Source organism: Papio anubis, chromosome 15 (genome assembly GCF_008728515.1).
Source record: "Papio anubis isolate 15944 chromosome 15, Panubis1.0, whole genome shotgun sequence".
Lineage (NCBI taxonomy): Eukaryota > Metazoa > Chordata > Mammalia > Primates > Cercopithecidae > Papio > Papio anubis.
The window spans coordinates 66,356,216-66,368,086 of NC_044990.1; the positions used below are offsets into that span (position 1 = coordinate 66,356,216).

The 11,871-nt window shown below is 38.6% G+C and overlaps 1 pseudogene; it reads right to left on the reverse strand.

Moving 5' to 3' along the window:
* Positions 1 to 10,112, reverse strand: part of LOC101024542 — a 33,173-nt pseudogene extending 23,061 nt beyond the window's left edge.
* Between the last annotated feature and the right edge of the window lie 1,759 nt (positions 10,113 to 11,871).

An 11,871-nucleotide genomic window follows, 5' to 3' on the forward strand; every position in this document is an offset into this window, starting at 1 on the left:
ACCTGGCCGAGGGGTCCCAAAGCCCCACAGGCCTCTCATTGCCTAGCACAGCAGTCTGTGATCTACCCGGCAAGGCCTTGGCAGGCTGGGGAGAGAGCCACGCCATTGCTGAGGCTTAAGTAGGTAAACCCGGCTGCTGGGAAGCTCCAGCTGGGTGGAGCTCACAGCAGCTCAAAGCCCTGCCTGTCTCTGTGGGCGCTCCACCTCTGGGGACAGGGCACAGCACACAACAGCAACAACAACAACAACAAAGCAGCAGAAAACTCTGCAGGCATAGCTGACTCTGTCTGACGGCTTTGTGAAGAGAGCAGTGGATGCCCAGCAGGGCTGAGATCCCAAGGCGGGACAGGACTGCCTGCTCAAGTGGGTCCCTGACCCTGAGTATTAGCCTAACTGGGAGACATCCCCCACTAGGAACAGTCTGACACCCCTCACAGGGTGGAGTACTGACTTCCAAAGCAAGAATCAGACCCAGAGTACACTGCTGTTCAGAAATATTCTATCTTCTGCAGCCTCTGCTGATACCCAGGCAAGCAGGGGTCTAGGTGGACCTCCCAGAAGCAATCTCCAACAGACCTACAGCTGAGGGTCTGACTGTTAGAAGGAAAACTATCAGAGGAAGGACACCTACACCAAAAACCCCATCAGTACATCACTGTCATCAAAGACCAGAGACGAATCGGGAAAACCACAAAGATGGGGAAAAAGCAGGACAGAAAGCTGGAAGTGTTCAAAAATAAAACTATCGGCAAGGGGCGCCAGCTCATCGCCAACAACAGGATCAAAGCTAGATGAGGAAAATGACTTTGTGAGATGAGAGAAGAAGGCTTCAGTCCATCAAATTTCTCAGGCTAAAGGAGGAATTATTGCCGTATAAAAGAAACTAAAATCGCCAGAAAAAAGTGGAAGAATTGGCGGCTAGACGCTAATTAATGCAGAGAAAGGTCATAAGCGAAATAAGAAAGAGATGAAAACCATGACCACAATCATTGTCGTACAAACTTCCAGTAACCGACCGATCAACTGGAAGAAAGAGTATCAGCGATTGAGATCAAATGGAATGAAATAAGCGAGAAAAGAAACAAAAACAAAAGAAATGAACAAAGCCTGCTGCAAAGAGTATGGGATTATGTAAAAAGACCAAATCTCGATCTGATTGGGGTGCCTGAAAGTGAGGGGAAAATGGAACCAAGTTGGAAAACACTCTTCAGGATATCATCCAGGAGAACTTCCCCAACCTAGTAGGGCAGGCCAACATTCAAATCAGGAAATACAGAGAGCATACAAAGATACTCTCGAGAAGACAACTCCAAGACACATAATTGCCAAATTCACCAGTTGAAATGAAGGAAAAAATGCTTAAGGGCAGCCAGAGAAAGTGGGTTACCTAGGGAAGCCCATCAGACTCACAGCAGATCTCTCGGCAGAAACTCTCAAGCCAGAAGAGTGGGGCCAATATTCAACATTCTTAAAAAGAATTTTAAACCCAGAATTTCATATCCAACCAAACTAAGTTTCATAAGTGAAGGAGAAATAAAATCCTTTACAGATAAGCAAATGTAGAGATTTTGTCACCACCTAGGCCTGCCTTACAAGAGACCTGAAGGAAGCACTCAACATGGAAAAGAACAACCCGGTTACCAGCCATTGCCAAAACATGCCAAAATGTAAAGACCATCAGGCTAGGAAGAAACTGCATCAGCCTTAACAGGCAAAATAACCAGTTAATATCATAATGGCAGGATCAAGTTCACACATAACAATCTTAATATGTGTAAATGGACTAAATGCTCCAATTAAAAGACACGAACTGGCAAACTGGATAAGAGTCAAGACCCATCCAGTCTGCTGTATTCAGGAGACCCATCTCTGCCTTAGAGACATACATAGGCTCAAACAAGGGATGGAGGAAGATTTACCAAGCAAATGGAGAACAAAAAGCAGGGATTTGCAATCCTAGTCTGATGAAACAGACTTTAAACCACCAAAGGATCCAAAAGAGACCAAAGAAGGCCATTACATAATGGTCAAGGGATTAAATTCAACAGGAAGAGCTAACTCTCCTAAATATATACCCAATACAGAACACCCAGATTCATAAAGCAAGTCCTTAGGGGCTTACAAAGGAACTTAGACTCCCATACAATAATAATGGGAGACTTCAGCACTCCACACTGTCAGCATTAGATAGATCCTTGAGACAGAAAGTTAACAAGGATGTCCAGGAATTGAACTCATCTCTACCTTAAAGCAGACTAATAGACATCTATAGAACTCTCCACCCCAAATCAACGAATATACATTCTTCTCAGCACCACATCATTACTTATACAAAATTATTAGGTGATACAACTCCTCTAGCAAATGTGCAAGAACAAATTATAACAAACTGTCTCTCTCAGACCACAGTGCAATCAAACTAGAACTCAGGACTAAGAAACTCAATCAAAACCACAGCTCAACTACATGGAAACTGAACAACCTGCTCCTGAATGACTACTAGATTTTTATATGAAATGAGAGAGGCAGAAATAAGATATTCTTTAAAACCAATGAGACAAAGATACAACATACCAAGAATCTGGGACTTTTGTTGAAACAGTGTGCAGAGGGAAATTTATAACACTAAATGCCCACAAGGAGAAAGCAGGAAAGATCAAGAATTGACCTCTAACATGCAGATTAAAAGAACTAGAGAAGCAAGGTAAAACACATTCAAAGAAGCTAGCAGAGAGGCAAGGGAAATAACTAAGATCAGAGCAGAACTGAAGGGAGATGAGACACAAAAACCCTCAAAAATCGAAAAGTGAGATCAGGAGTTGGGGTTTTGAAAAAGATCAACAAAATTGACAGACCACTAGCAAGACTAATAAAGAAGAAAGAGAATCAAATGTATAATTAAAAATGATAAAGGGATATCACCACCGACCCCTGAAATACAACACCATCAGAGAATACTATATAAACACCTCGCCAAATATTGGAAAGCCACAGAAAGAAATGGATAATTTCCTGGACACCCTCTTCAAGACTAAACCAGGAAGAAGTTGAATCCCTGAATAGACCAGTAGGCTCTGAGGTGAGGCAATAATTAATAGCTACCAACCAAAAGTCAGGACAGATGGATTCACAGCTGAATTCTACCAGAGGTATAAGGAGGAGTTGGTACCATTCCTTCACAAACTATTCCAATCAATGAAAAGAGGGAATCCTCCTAACTCATTTTATGAGGCCAACATCATCCTGATACCAAAGCCTGGCAGAGACACAACAAAAGAAATTTGCAGACCAATATCCTGATGAACATGATGCAAAATCCTCAATAAAATAGCATGACAGTTCAACAACACATCAAAAGCTTATCCACCATGATCAAGTGGGCTTCATCCCTGGGATGCAAGGCTGGTTCAACGTCGCCAAATCAATAAACATAATCCAGCATATAAACAGAACCAAGGAGCAAAGAACCACATGATTATCTCAATAGATGCAGAAAAGGAGCTTTTGACAAAATTCAACGCCCTTCATGCTAAAAGCGCTCAATAAATTAGGTATTGATGGGCGTACCTCCAAAATAATAAGAGCTATTATGACAAACCCACAGCCAATATCATCACTGAATAGGCAAAACTGGAAAAAATTCCCTTTGAAAACTGGCACAAGACAGGGATGCCCTCTCCCACCACTCCTATTCAACATAGTGTTGGAAGTTCTGGCTAGGGCAATTAGGCAGAGAAATCAAAGGGGTATTCAGTTGAGGAAAAGAAGTCAATTGTCCTCTTTGCAGATGACATGATTGTATATTTAGAAAACCCCATTGTCTCAGCCCATGATCTCCTTAAGCTGATAAGCAACTTCAACTTAGTCTCAGGATACAAAATTAATGTGCAAAAATCACAAGCATTCTTATACATAATAACAGACAAACACAGAGCCAAATCATGATGAACTTCCATTCTGGTGCTTCAAAGAGAATCAAATACCTAGAATCCCAACACAAAGGGATGTAAGGACCTCTTCAGGAGAACAAGCCACTGCTCAGTGAAACAAAGAGGACACAAACAAATGGAAGAACATACCATGCTCATGGATGGAAGAATCAATATGCGTGAAAATGGCCATACTGCCCAAGGTAATTTATAGATTCAGTACATACATCAAGCTACTGTGAGTTTTCTTCACAGAGTGGAAAAACTTGCTAAAAGTTCATATGGAGACAAAAAGAGCCCGCACATCTCCAAGACAATCCTAAGTCAAAAGAACAAAGCTGGAGGCATCCACGCTTCACCTGACACAAACTATACTACAGGGCTGATAACCAAAACAACATGGTACTGGGTACCAAAACAGAGATATTGACCAATGGAACGAACAGAGTCCTCAGAAATAATAGGATGGGGTGGGACGTCGTGTAGGAAAGAATGGCCGCCACTTAAGTAAAAGCTGAAACTGGATACTCCTTACCCTTATCTGAAAAAATTAATTCAAGATGGATTAGAGAGACTTAAATGTTAGACCTAATACCATAAAAATCTAGAGGAAAACCTAGGTAGTACCATTCAGGACATAAAACTGGTGAACTTCATGTCTAAAACACCAAAACAGCGGCAGCAAAGCTAAAATTGACAAATGGGATCTAATTAAACTAAAGAGCTTCTGCACAGCAAAAGAAACTACCATCAGAGTGACAGGCAACCTACAGAATGGGAGAAAATTTTGCAATCACTCATCTGACAAAAGGGCTAATATCCAGAACCTACAAAGAACTCCAACAAATTTACAGAAAAACAAACAACCCCATCAAGGTGGGCAAAGGATATGAACAGACATTTCTCAAAGGGACATTCCTTGTCCAACAGACATATGAAAAAATGCTCATCATCACTGGCCATCAGAAATTGCAAATCAAAGCCTGTGAGATACCATCTCACACCAGTTAGAATGGCGATCATTAAAAGTCCAGGAAACAACAGGTGCTGGAGAGAGAGGATGTGGGAGAAATGAAGACACTTTTACACTGTTGGTGGGATTGTAAACTAGTTCAACCATTATATGGAAAACAGTATATGGCGATTCCTCAAGGATCTAGAACTAGATGTACCATATGACAGCCATCCCATTACTGGGGATATACCCAAGTTATAAATTATGCTGCTATAAAGACACATGCACCGCATTATGTTTATTGCAGCACTATTCTATGTAAAGACTTGGAATCAGCAAATGTCCATCAGTGACAGATTGGATTAAGAAAATGTAGCACATATACACCATGGAATACTATGCAGCCATAAAAAGGATGAGTTTCGTCCTTTGTAGGGACATGGATGCAGCTGAGGCTCATCATTCTTAGCAAACTATCACAAGAACAGAAAACCAAACACATGTTCTCACTCCTTGGGGTGGGAACTGAACTCTTGAGATCACTTGGACTCAGGAAGGGAACATCACACGGGAGGGCCCTATCATGGGGAGGGGGAGGGGAGGATTGCGTTGGGAGTTATACCTGATGTAAATGACGAGTTGATGGGTGCAGCAGACTAACATGGCACAAGTATACATATGTAACAAACCTGCATGTTATGCACATGTACCCTACAACTTAAAGTATAATAATAATAAATAAATTTAAAAAAAAAAAAAAAAGCTACAAAAATACAAAAGTGGAATCAACAAGGTTACAATCCAACAAGTAAATTAAATTCTCAGATTCAGAATTTCCAAATCATTATTTGATTCACTGACTCTTGTGATAACCCCAAGACAGTCAGGAGGATAAATTATGGGCAAAATATTAGTATTATATGGTACGGTTGTCACAAATTGTGGGTAGGTACTAACTGAGACCACAGAATAGAAACCTCAACTGTGTTTCTATTATTCCTGAATGCATAGTTTGGTTTCTAATACATATCTTGGCTTCCAAAAACTTTTCCATTTACATATTTTATGATTATTTTTCTTACTTGACTGATGATCAATTAATTGCAATAAATAGAAAGTAAGTATATAGTTACAAAACTAAGCCTCACTGGAAATTTGCCTTAGCAAATACGTTATTAAAACTAAAGTCATCGTCATAACCATTTACCACGTAATATGGTTTGGCTGTTTCCCACCCAAATCTCATCTTGAATTGTAATTCCCGTAATCCCTACATGTCATGGGTAGGACCCTGTGGGAGGTAACTGAATCATGGTAGTGGGTCTCCCTTTGCTGTTCTCGTGATAGTGAGTGAGCTCTCACAAGATCTGATGGTTCTATGAGCATCTGATATTTCCCCTGCTGGCGTTCATTCTCTCTCCTGCCATCCTGTGAAGTGATGCCCTCCGCCATGATTGTAAGTTTCCTGAGGCCTCCCCAGCCATGTGAAACTGTGAGTCAATTAAACCTCTTTATAAATTACCCAGTCTCGGGTATTCCCTGACAGCAATGTGAGAAAGGACGAACACACCATGTTGGCATGAAACAGTGTGGAGGAGGAAAAATTGAGTGTGTGTGTGTGTGTATGTGTGTGTGTTGACCACGAACACCTTAATATTACCAGCAGCTGGGCTAATCTTTAGAGAGGTTTCTTTCCGAATATAGTCCTCTGATTTTCTTTCTTTTTTTAAAAAAAGAAAACAGGCCAGGTGCATTGGCTCATGTCTGTAATCCCAGCACTTTGGGAGGCCGAGGTGGACGAATCACTTGAGGTCAGGAGTTCAAGACCAGCCTGGCCAACATGGTGAAAACCTGTCTCCATTAAAAAAAAAAAAAAAAAAAGCAAAAATAAGCTGGGCGTTGTGGTGCATGCCTGTAGTCCCAGATACTAGGGAGGCTGAGGCAGAAGAATCACTTGAACCCAGAAGGAGGAGGTTGCAGTCAGTCAACATCTCGCCACTGAACTCCAGCCTGGGTGACAGAGTGAGACTCTGTCTCAAGAAAACAAACCAAAAAAAAAAAAAAAAAGAAAAAGAAAGAACATTTACTTTAGAAAACGTGCAATTATAAATTCTTCCACTTTCTGTTTGAGACATAAATCTTCTCCTGGCCTCTTGACATTTTTATAACTCAAGGATGCCTTTCTCATGGACTGTGGGCTGTCCCAGGTCACAGAATGTAGTGCCCCTCTCTTCCAGTCTGCTGGAAGGGTAGCCTAATTTTTATACATGCCAATTTGCCAAAAATTTTGGTAATCACATTGACTGACCTCCCTTTAAGTTCCTTCAGTACTTTTCCACTCTCTTATGCCAGTTCTTAAAAATTTTCCACTTTTTATTTCAACAGCGTTGAGTTCAGTCTCAATCTCCTTTTGAAATTGTCTTCACCTCTATTTGCCATAGTCTTGAATACAGCCTCCCTTGTATGTTTAACCCCTCCTTGTAAAAATTTTCTTTGGCAGTATCTGTATTCCTTCATCTCATTTGCAAAAGGCAAGAGGAATGTTAAACATATATTTGCCCCCTCTCATTGTCCAAATATAATTAAAGGGCAGTAAGTTATTTGGCCACTAGATGACACATATTTTAATTTCACTTTGCTCCCTTAGCTGCACTAAAAGCATGACCAGATAATGACAGACACCGTTTTTTCTTAACACTTTATCCAAAATAAAAATATGACCACTGTTACACATTATATGAATAAAATTATTTTAGGGACAATATAATCATATCATTCATAATTAATTGTTGATCCCAAATGTTGTGCTGCTTTTATTATTATTTTTAATGGATTTTTGTTAATTTTTGTGGATACATAGTAGGTGTACATATTTATGGAGTACATGAGATGTTTTGAAACTGGCATACAATGTGAATATTTTTAGAAAAACAATGAGATCCAGTCATTTGCAACAACATGGATAGAACTGGAGATCATTATGTTAAGTGAAATAAGCCAGGCACATAAAGACAATCATGGCATGTTCTCACTATATTTGCAGGGTCTAAAAATCAAAACAATTGAACATATGGACAAAGAGAGTAGAAGGATGGTTACCAGAGACTGGGAAGGGTAGTGGAGGACTGGATGAACGTAGGGATAGTTAATGGGTACACACAAAAAAACAAAATGAATAAGACCTACTATTTGATAGCACAATAGGGTGACTGTAGACAATAATAACTTAATTTCAAATTTTAAAATAACTTACAGGGTGTAATTGGATTGTTCATAAACCAAAGGATAAATGACTGAGGCAGTGGATACCCCATTCTTCATGATGCGCTACTTTTAGTATTAAAATTTACTTTGCATCTTATTATTTAAGCAGAATTTATTTGAAATCATCTAATACTTTTTTCACATGTTTTTGCATCCATTATAATAATCTTGTATAAGAAGAAAGTACAATTTTCTATTTGGGCATGGATGAATTGAGGTTACTTCAAATCCAATCAAATAGTGTCTGCTGTGTTCTTAAGTTCCAAAAAGAATCTCCTCGGATTTGTGTCTACCTAAAGCAATTCCACCTGTAGATCAGCAGCCCTGTGTGGCTGAAACACTTTCCTAGTTGACAAAAAGAAACACATCTCCAAACTGAGCTTTGACTTATCATCATTACCCTTACAGAGGATTTCAATGTGCTTTCACCCTGTACTCTTACCTAGCATTGAGGCAGCAATATCAGGATGGAAAATATTTGTAAAACTAAAATGAAATAATATTTAAAGTAATACATTGCCATTGTTTGTAGAAATTATGTATTCTGAATTCTGTCTAAACCTGCTTTGTTATTCCACAAGCCAAATTGTTAGTTCTTATTATTTCTATGCTCACATTGTACTAGAGACATTCATGAGTTATCAAACGTAACTCATGAATTGTGGACTTAAGCCGACAATTCAGTGTGATGTTGAGCATTTCCTATTCTTCCATACATATTACATAATCTGCATTGAAATATCAAAAGGCCTGAAGTCATTTTACATTTTCTTTGAGTTAGGTCTGGTAACCAAGTGTGGCTTGCAGTGATAAGCTAACCCTGCTGGAGCCCATCACTCCTGGGCGGTAAAACCATTGAAGAGTTTAAGCCTTCAAGTCAGAGAGATGAAAAGGAGGCTGTAACTCCTATGCATGTAAATATCTCTGAGGATTTTGGCTGTTGTTTTACTCTACTTAGATTTGTGTGGAGGCATTTTCTCCTTCACTAAAGTAAATAACTTCACAATTGAAATATAAAGCATATGATCAACTCTTTTGTTTAATGGATAAAGATCATGAAATTAGAAGATCATACAGGTTATCAAATGGTAAAATTCACAAATATTTTCTTTGTACAATTGTCTTAGTCTTCATGATTCTCACAACTCTTTCTTTTCACCAAACCTGCTCTTTCCCTTTACCGTACTTACAAGCCCTTGATTGATTCTCATTTTCCGTTAATCTTCATCTGGATTGCCTTGTATTGTGTGAATAGTTCAATGCAGACCAGATCGAGCAAATATTTCAAATGCATTCTTACCAATATCAATCCCTTCACTTTTTAGATTAGTATATTAACATTAAGTGTCACACATGAGGACCACAGGTCACAGAATTTTGGAGTCAGTTGACATGTCAGCCATTTGCTAATCTTGAGTCCTCAGAAAATCACATAATAACTATGTATCTGTCAAGCTTCAAGTCCACATACTGGAAACTTACAGAATTGCCATAAGAGTAAATAACATAATTGTAAATGTGAAACACAATGCAAACATAAGGTAGTATTATTGTTCAATCCCCCACTAAAGCAGCTGAGAGTAGTCAGAATCACATAAAGTAGTATTTTGATAGAAATGAATGATTTCTAAACACACATAAACCTTTAGTGCAACTTTTATTTCATTCCTTTTCAACTACAGTTGACTTTGTTATACATGTTTTCCCCACTCCTCTGTGGACTGAAGTCTGTTAATCAATTCATTTCAATAAACATTTATTTAGAATTCCAAGTATTTTATGTTCTGTCATTGTCTCCTATTCGCTGCAGATATACAGGTCATTAGATGTGGATGCTTTTATCTTACCCATAAGGGAAGATACTTCTTTACCTTCACCTTTTGTTCTTCACTTTTCCCTGTGACTCTGAGGACATCTTGGCTTCTGCTCTTTCTCACGCAGTTATAGACACCATTTGATACCATCAGGCATCTTGCTGTTTCAATTAGATATTCATTATTTTTGTATCTTCATTTTTTCTCTTTATCAGACGATGTGTTAGGCTTATAAACTCAATCTTAATAACACTTTTCTCAGAACTTCATGATTTTTCAAGTTACTGCCATTTCATTTTTCTTTCCCTTATTAGGTATCATTTTAAGCTTTCTATAGGTGTGTACATATATAACAAGAACATTCTCCTACAGAGTCACAATAAAACCATAAAAATCAGGAAACTATAATCAATACATTGCTAACATCTAATTTTCATACTTCATTCATAGTTTGAAAGTTGTCCCAATAATATCATTTAGAGCAAACTCATCTAGTACATTATGTCATATTTAATTTTCATGTCTTTTTAATTTCCCTTAATCTGGAGAAAATCCTGAGTCTTTCCTTGATTTCACATCTTTGACAATTTTAAAGATTATATGCCAGTTACTTTGGTGAATGCCTGTCAGTTTGGATTTGATTGATATTTCCTTATGATGAGACTCAGTTTATGCATTTTTGGCAGGAATATCATCAGCAATGCCATGATCTTTTCATTCCATTTTATCAAGTGGCACATGACTTTGTTCTATTGTCCAATACTGATGTTGTTAAAATTGATTATTTGATTAAGCTGGCGCCTGCTAGTCATTTCCAATGTAAAGTTACTCATTTTCTCTTTTTAATTTATAAGTGTTTTCTGTAAAGACTGAATCTTCGTACATTTTCTGTTTTTCATCAGATTTTCCTTTATTTTATTTATATCAGTATGTATTTAAGGATTCCTATATTGCTGTATGGATTAAAATATATTAATATTAATTATTTGATGATACACTTATTCCAGGTTTGGCCAGTGGAAGCCCCTCATACTATTACCAGGGACCTCAGTTATAAAAAGTACATTTTGTCACCCACTTTATTTTTTTTCTTTCCCTCCCCTCTCACTTGTTCTTTCCTTCCCTCTCTGGGCACTCCCCTGTGTCACTGAACGCTTATCTAATTATGTTCTTGCTTCAGAAATTCCAGAGGCTAATCTTGGAACAAATCAGGCATAGACCTAGATCGCAGAGTCCTCCCACTTAGAGGGAGTCACGAGCAATTAGTCTGCCACCATTGGGCTGAAGTTAATTATGTGGAACAAACCTCACAGACCGCGCACTCTGCACCACTCCTGTAGGTTTTTCATATCTAGTTTTCCTTTTAAAACCCTATGGTAAAATTTAAATTTTAAGATGGTATTTTAGAGCACTAATTCACTATCTTCTCAGTTTGCTGGCTTTCTAATTAAACCTGCTTTTCTTCCCACCAACCCTTGCCTCTCATGTTTAGCTTTCAAGTAGTGAGCAACAAAACCTGGGTCCAGATTCAATGGTGGCCCCCTGTCCTTTGGAAATAACAATTTTCTCACTTTCTGGCACAAAAAGATGCCTGCAACTCATCATATATTTTCCATTCTCTGTCCTGGAATCCACTATTTCTCCAAGAGATGATGGTTTCTTTTAATAAAAAATGGAATTTAAAAACCAGGATCTTGGTGCCTATTTTGCTCACTGCTATTGGTATGAAACTTCTCCCGGGACCTCTCAGTGGACAGGGCTATGATATGTGTGGGTGATGGTTAATAGTGAGTATCAACTTGACTGGATTTGAAGGATGTAAAGTATTGTTCCTGCTTTCTTCCAGGTGTGTCTGTGAGGGTGTTGCCAAAGGTAATTAACATTTGAGTCAGTGGACTGGGAAAGGCAG